Source organism: Frankliniella occidentalis, unplaced genomic scaffold (genome assembly GCF_000697945.3).
Source record: "Frankliniella occidentalis isolate FOCC.00 unplaced genomic scaffold, Focc_3.1 Scaffold159, whole genome shotgun sequence".
Taxonomy (NCBI): domain Eukaryota; kingdom Metazoa; phylum Arthropoda; class Insecta; order Thysanoptera; family Thripidae; genus Frankliniella; species Frankliniella occidentalis.
The window spans coordinates 368,546-375,411 of NW_026267285.1; the positions used below are offsets into that span (position 1 = coordinate 368,546).

Genomic DNA, 6,866 nt, shown 5'->3' on the forward strand with positions numbered 1-6,866 from the left:
GGCCCGCCGCCTGGCCTCGGGGAGGACCTCGGCAGGGCCGGGCCGGGACGAGGTCAATACCGGCGGCGGGGATGTCTTACATCTTGTTGCCGGCCAAACGATGAGACGGCGGCGGCGGAGCCGGCCGCACCAGCTGCCCCCCGGAATAAGAGCAGCGACGAGGTCGCGTGAAAGAAATGCCATGTTTGCGCCCTCGTAGACGTTCCGTCCTGCCGTATAGGGATCGTCCAAAAAGTACACGTCCGTTTTTTTTTTGTTTTTTTTTCAAAATCTTTCGGCAAATAACAGGCTTGGCCCCTGTGAGACCCGGGGTAGGCCACCCCAGAGTACACGTATGCACTGTAGGCAGGATGTTGCCTACTCGCCAGGCGCTATGAGGCCTTGCATTGGCTGAACTTTGGTAGGTTCGTAACGGCGATTGATGGACGTACTTTCTGGATGATCCAATACCTACTGAGTTGTGTTTTTATTTTCGTAAACGTGAGTCGGCTACATTCATTTTTATGTGCAGTATGTCAACTTTTGCGTTGAGTCCTACACCGCGTTCGTCTATTCTAGTGTGCACTGTTTCGCCTCGTGCACTTGGTACGTGCGTACATGCGTGCTGTTCACACGCAAGCGTGCAGCAGTGCGGCCCCGCTGGCCCTGCGCGGCCTGCTGCGGCCCTCGAGCCTCGGCCGAAACCTCGACTACTGCAAACCTCCTTGGGGACCCTCCGGATCAGCATGATTTCCCCAAAGGGGGCCGCTGCTGGCTGTTCTGTGTTCGCTCCGTCAGCATGGCCGTCAGTGGTCCACGCGAGTGTGGCCGTCAATGGTTTGCCTCGAGGCTTGTGACTGCCCTGCTGGCAGCGTCTGCATGTCCGCGTCAGTGAACAACTACAGGTTACTCCTTTGTCAGTATGTCCATGTCCGTCAGTGGTCGCCCCTTTTGGCATGACCGTCAGATGGTCTGCCTCGAGCCTCTTGGTCTGTAAGCATGGCCGTCAATGGTCTGTCTTGAGCCTCTTGGTCTGTAAGCATGGCCGTCAATGGTCTTACTCGAGTCTCTCGGTCTGCCAGCATGGACGTCAATGGTCTGCCTCGAGCCGCTCCGTCTTCCAACCACATGTCAATGTTCTGGCTTGAGCCTCTCCGTCTACCAACCATCTTGCCAATGGTCTGGCCTTGAATCTGTCCGTCTGCCAACCACCATGGCCGTCAATTGACTGTCGGGGAACTGTCTCTGAACCGCACCGAGACCACCCTGGCGTATGCACATCGTGCTGATAACGCGGTTACTTCTGCTAATGCATTTCGGTCCGTGTGTTGACGTGGACGGGGAGACCCTAATGAGGGACCTTGCAAAGGGGAAGCAGGGGCCGCCGTGCGAGGGTGGGGGGCGGCGGCGGCACGGTGAGGGTCGAGCCGGGGCTGGGATGTGGGGCGGAACTCACTTGCGAATTTGATTCGCACTCTTGCTGCAAATGAATTAGTTGGCGAAAGCACTTGGCGAAAATTTGCTCGGCTTTACTGCTGGACGCGAAATGAGTTGCGCTGGGACTGGGAAATTTTGCCGCCCTGATCCTTCCGCACGGCGGGGTTGTGGACCGTGGACCGTCGTGGTGGTGGTGGTGGTGGTGCGGTGCTGGCGGCCCGGAGGCGACGAGTAGGAGGAGGAGAGCTGGGGGTCCCCCTTGATGATTTGCCAACGACGGCTGAATCTGGGGCGCCCACCCCCTTAACTCTGGTCCCCCCGCGCCACGCCCCGCCACGCCACGGGGCCAGGTCTCCGTACATTGAGACATTCCTATAATTACCCTGGGAGAGGCTGGCTGGCGGGTGGGCCCCGTCGACGCCCCGCCAATCCTCCCCGCAGCGACGGGCTTTGTCCGTGGCGCGCTCCGAAACACCCCGCCCTAGGCCATGCCGCCCCGCCACGCCACGCCCCACCACGCCCCGCCACGCCCCGCCACGCTCATGCAGATAGCCCTGTCTCTTCGACCCCTCTCCAGTGCCCTTCTTTGGGCTCCGCACGCTGCTCTTGTTGTATTTACCTGCTGCGCCGAAATTGCATAGCCACTTTTATCCACCTGTACCCACCCATGCCATCTCAGATTTTTTTTAATTTTTCCCCTTCTTTTAACAAACTGGTTTCTTTGTTAGCCTGCGCTGAAACGTCCGTCTCTTGTCCCGACCCCATAGTCCCCCACCACAATTCTGTCTCATACCGCAACCTCATCTAAAACATAAAGCGGGTTATGTATGAAAATAAAATTAATAACTATAAACAAAAATTTTGAGTGAGTCGGTATTTGAACCCCGGATCCTGGAGGGCCCGCTGCTAATTATACTGAGGTGAGGGAGGACGGCCGCGCTGGCCACTTCACACCACGCGCCGCTAAGCCGCTTAGGAAGGGCGCCGTCGTCTCTCTCTCTCTCTCTCTCTCTCTCTCTCTCTCTCTCTCTCTCTCTCTCTCCCTCTCTCCTCCTCCTTCTCTCCCTCACTCCCTTCCCCTTCTCTTCCTTCCTCGCTCTCTCCTCTCAGTCCCTCCTGTCCTCTTTTCCTCTCTTCCGCGTGCTGTCCACCTGGTGCCTCATCCTCTCGTCTCTCTTCTACGTTACGTACATACCTCTTTCCGTATCTCCCTATACCTTCTCTCTTCTGCATATTCTTCCCTTTCTTTCCCTCCTGCCTCTCCAACTCTACCTCTATAACCCTTTTATAATCTTGACATTCTTTTTCATATTCGCCTCTGTTGAAAGGTTTGATATCTCAGAATACCCGCACGTTAAAAGCGACGTCATGCTTTTCAATAAGACGCTTTGGCCGTCTTGTGGAAGAAGAACGTGTTATGGTTTTACCAAAACGTCATGAAAATCAGGACGCCATTTTTACCCTGCGTTCTCACTCCTTTTTTTCGTTGCGATTTTACATTAAAATAATGAAAAGTATTGTTCTAAAAGTAATTATTGTTGCTACGAAATAAATGTCGTTGAAATTCTTCCCGATGTGGTCCTGTATTTCGACTAGCCTTCGGCTTCCCACTCCTCTGTGCCCTTTCCACAGTGTGCATAACCGTGCGTTTCTATTAATTTTCTATTTTCCCTCGCCCATTTTGGCTGTTCGGGTTATTCCCGGGTGCGGCGCAGGCGGGGACTTTATTTTCCTAAAGCATTCCATTTTTTTCCGGCGTTTTCCATTTTAACCACAAATTACGGGGCCGAGCGGTCGGCGCAAGAGCAAAGATTTTGCGTATGATATATTCATGCATATGTACGCCGACTCGAACATACATGTATATAGACATTTTCACGCACACACGCTCACACACACGCACACATGTATATTTATGAGCGGGTAGAGGGGGCGGGGATTCCATCAGGCTGCTCCGACGTATTGTGCTCTGGAGAATTTAATTTGACTCTTTGCGACTCGCGACGACTTCATCCTTATATTCTGCCGCCGCGCGCGGCAGCAGATGGCGCGCTGCCGCTGACTCCCGTAGTCCACTGTGTGTGTGCGCGCGCGCGCGTGTGTGTGTGTGTGTGTCCTAGTGTGACTCAGATTCGTGATTGGTTTGGAGGAAAAAGAAATAAGAGAGGAATTCGTCCGCTCGACAGAGAAAAGTCGCGTGCGTGATAAATCTCGGACTTTTGTCTCAGAGATTTTTTTATTTATTTTATTTTTAAAAAATGAACTGCAAAACATATTTTGCTCCCACCGCACCAAAACAAACCAATGACGATAGGAAAAAATTGTGTTTCTTTTCGCGCTTGAAAAAGGGCAAAAATCGCGTGCTGCTTTCTGTGTCTGTGCCTGCATGTGTACGCGAGCGCGCGCGATATCGGAGTCGTAGTAATTTGTCGAGCGGGGACTTGATCCTTGTTGATGTATCAAGCCGAAGGCGAAGGAAGCTGAGAGTGGAGGAGGTAGGGGTGGGGGAAGGGGAGGGGGAGCGAGGCGGGGCGTTGGGTCCGCAGCGATACATCGTGTGTGCGAGGTGGCCTCCCCTTCCTCCCCCCTTCCTCCGCCTTCCCTCCCTCCTTCCCTCCCTCCTTCCCTCCCTTCTTCCCTCCTTTCTTCCCTCCTTCCCTCCTTCCCTCCTCCTTCCCTCCTCCTTCCCTCCTCCTTCCCTCCTCCCCACCTATTTCCCCCTCTCCTCCGCCAGCCTCTCTATCCCTTTCTCTCCCCGGGAAATAAAGTGGGCAGCCGGAGTACTTTGAGATCAAGGAGGCCGCGGTGGTGGACGTCACGGCGCAAATGGAGTGTTACTGCGAATTAAAGTGGCCGTGGGCAGCGATCCATTGCGGGGGGTTTGGCGGCAGTGGCTCAGCGAGTGGGGCTCCCGCCAACCGCATGTACTCTGCTGATATTATTTTTGTCAACTCTTCAGAATTTCATAATTTCAACTCAATTTGATTCACCTAATGGCGTGTTCGCCTTAGCTTGTGATGTCGTTCCTTCACTTTTGTTTCCATTGCGTTGGAAGCAGCGATACAGACCATCATTCCACGGTTCTATAAAAATGTGTGTAGCTGTACCACAAGTTTTTCGCCGAGCTTTTCAGCGGGCATGCGTGGCGTTCGTTTATGACTTAATGGGTCCTCATGTCATGTTTTTCTTTTCGCAGGTGTGTTGAGGATTCTGCCAGCCGCCGCTGCCTCCGACATGCCAGCAGCTTGTTGAGAAGGTATTTCACAAACTTTGCGTCTGGGAAAGCAGAGGAGAGGGGGTGATCGTCACGTTGTGATTTTATAATTATCGACGTCGACGACGCCTCGCCTCGCCAGAGTTGGGAACAAATCCCCCCCCCCCCCCCCCCATTTCCGCCTTCCTTTAACACAAACACCCTCATAGTGATGGGTGGCTTTCGCGAAGAACTACGGACAATCCGGTGTAGCTTTTTTCCTTTATTTTTTTCATTTTTTTTTCTTTAAAATATCAAATTAATACACGCAGTACGTATCGACTTCAAATCCATTGGCGACTAAAAAAATGTGCTTTTGTTAATTTTCAACTTAACTTGTGATTCGAGCTTACAATTTATTTATTTTTTGTAAATTTACGACGATACCTTTCAGTGTAGTGTGGCCAGGCGTCCAGTTGGGCCACAGAGCTAAGGAGGGGCAGGGAAGGGGCCAGTAGGAGGAACTACTACAACTTGATTCCTTGCTATCCCGCCTTGATCCCTATTTGGTGAGGTACCAGATACCTTCGTCCAACTGCAATTGGAATGCTGGTTAGGTTATGGACTCGCTGCTACTGCGGTTCGAGGAAGCTATGGAAAGATGGTTCCGAGAAATTGGGCGTGCAGCATTGCTATTATTAGTTATTAATTTCTTCTTAAACGAATCTTGAAAAAAATATCGTTATTTGCCTTGTAAAGGTGCCTCTCTAGAAACGAGCAACCGTCCTTGTAACACAGACAATGAGGAGAGGATTTTCCCAGAAGAGTAAGGAAAAGAAAATTACGTGGTTTGTGAGCGAAAGTAAGCCGGAAGTGGCGATGGGGACCTCCTGCGGCCTCGGCGCAGGCGGCCCAATAGGGCTGTGGGTGGGGGGCGGCCGGGAGAGACCGGAAACCGGAAACGGACAGACTGCGACGTGGTCCGTCTTGCTTATTAGTAGCGGCAATAGGGCCGGACTTCCGGCTCGAGGGGGCACCGCTGGGAGAGAGGGAGCGAGCGAGCGAGCGAGCGAGACAACGCTGCGGTGTCTTCACACGGGACTTCATAGAGGACTTTGGCGCAACTTTTTTTTCCCGCCCTCAATATATACTTCTAATGAGAGTGAGGGAAGAGAGGGGGGGGGGGGGGAGGTAGGGCGCTTTGAGGAGCAGCAGTGCTGTATTGATGCAGCACAAGTTTGAGCAGAGCGGACTGATTAAAAGTTATCTGGACTTATTGCATTGTTACTGTTACTGTTGCTGGTAATGATGACCCTCTCTACTCTCTCTCTTGCTCGTCCTCTCTCTCTCCCGCAGCCCCCCCCCCCTCTCTTCCCTCCCTCCCCGTTTCCATGCTGTTGTATTTCTGTCACGGTAGTTTTTCCAGCCATATTCGTGTGGCTGTGGTTTAAAGGGAGGGGGTTTTGGGCGACGCATTCTCGTCGTGATTCCGACCGCACGCAAGTGGTGCTGGACGTGCCGTCACCGCAGCAGCGCGCTCTCTGACAGTTTAGCGGGGCGGGGCGGGCGCAAGGGGAGATACGGTCGCATGTGCGCCTTATTAAAACAGCTCGCACGGTCTCAGTGTTTCCCCTAGAAAAAAAACAAAACTAGACTCACGAAAGTAAAGACAGTCGTGTGTGCGGTTGAATCATTTCTTTTAATGCTATGAAAAATAATGTAGAAAACGCGTGTTCAACCCATACGAGTCCGTTAATATTTGTCTGTATATCTGCGGCTTGGTGTGCCGTGCCCGGCGCGGGGACCGACCGACACCGCCGCCATGGCGACCGACCGCAACCTAATATCGCGCGCAAACTCACCGCACCGTGAAGGCGGTCGACAGCAGGGGCGGCGCTGGAGCAGGGCGGCCCGTCCGGCAGCCGCCGGGCCGTCAGGCGATGCCGTCGTCAGGGGCCCGTGCAGCCCTGCCGCTGCCTGACCGAACGTTATCACACGCGTTGGGCTTGCGGGAGAGAGAGAGAGAGAGAGAGAGAGAGAGCGCGCAGGAGAAGTTGCGGGGGTAAGGGAGAGGCTAACGGGGGGACGTTTCCCTTCTACGCGCTGTGTGTGTGTGTGTGTGTGTGGCCGAGAGGCCGAGTTATACTACTGCGTGTTTTTTCCCTGCTCCCCATACGAGTCACCTAACTACAGTAATTTAATCCTCCCCGCACACAGCCAGTGCGCCCCACCCCCACCCCTCTCTTCCTTTTCCTCT

General features: G+C 53.6%; 2 protein-coding genes across 2 annotated transcripts in view; both read left to right on the plus strand.

The window, feature by feature from the left end:
* The window catches only part of LOC113212586 (zinc finger protein Xfin-like), a 103,827-nt gene that overhangs the window by 89,649 nt on the left and 7,312 nt on the right, over positions 1–6,866 (plus strand). Inside the window, exon 2 of the mRNA XM_052271371.1 lies at positions 4,613–4,672. The gene's annotated coding sequence lies outside the window, so the exon portion shown is untranslated. The remainder of the gene's footprint in view (positions 1–4,612; positions 4,673–6,866) is intronic.
* The window catches only part of LOC113218292 (uncharacterized), a gene marked incomplete at its 3' end in the record, with an annotated part of 273,427 nt that overhangs the window by 59,317 nt on the left and 207,244 nt on the right, over positions 1–6,866 (plus strand). The gene's annotated exons all lie outside the window — the stretch shown is intronic.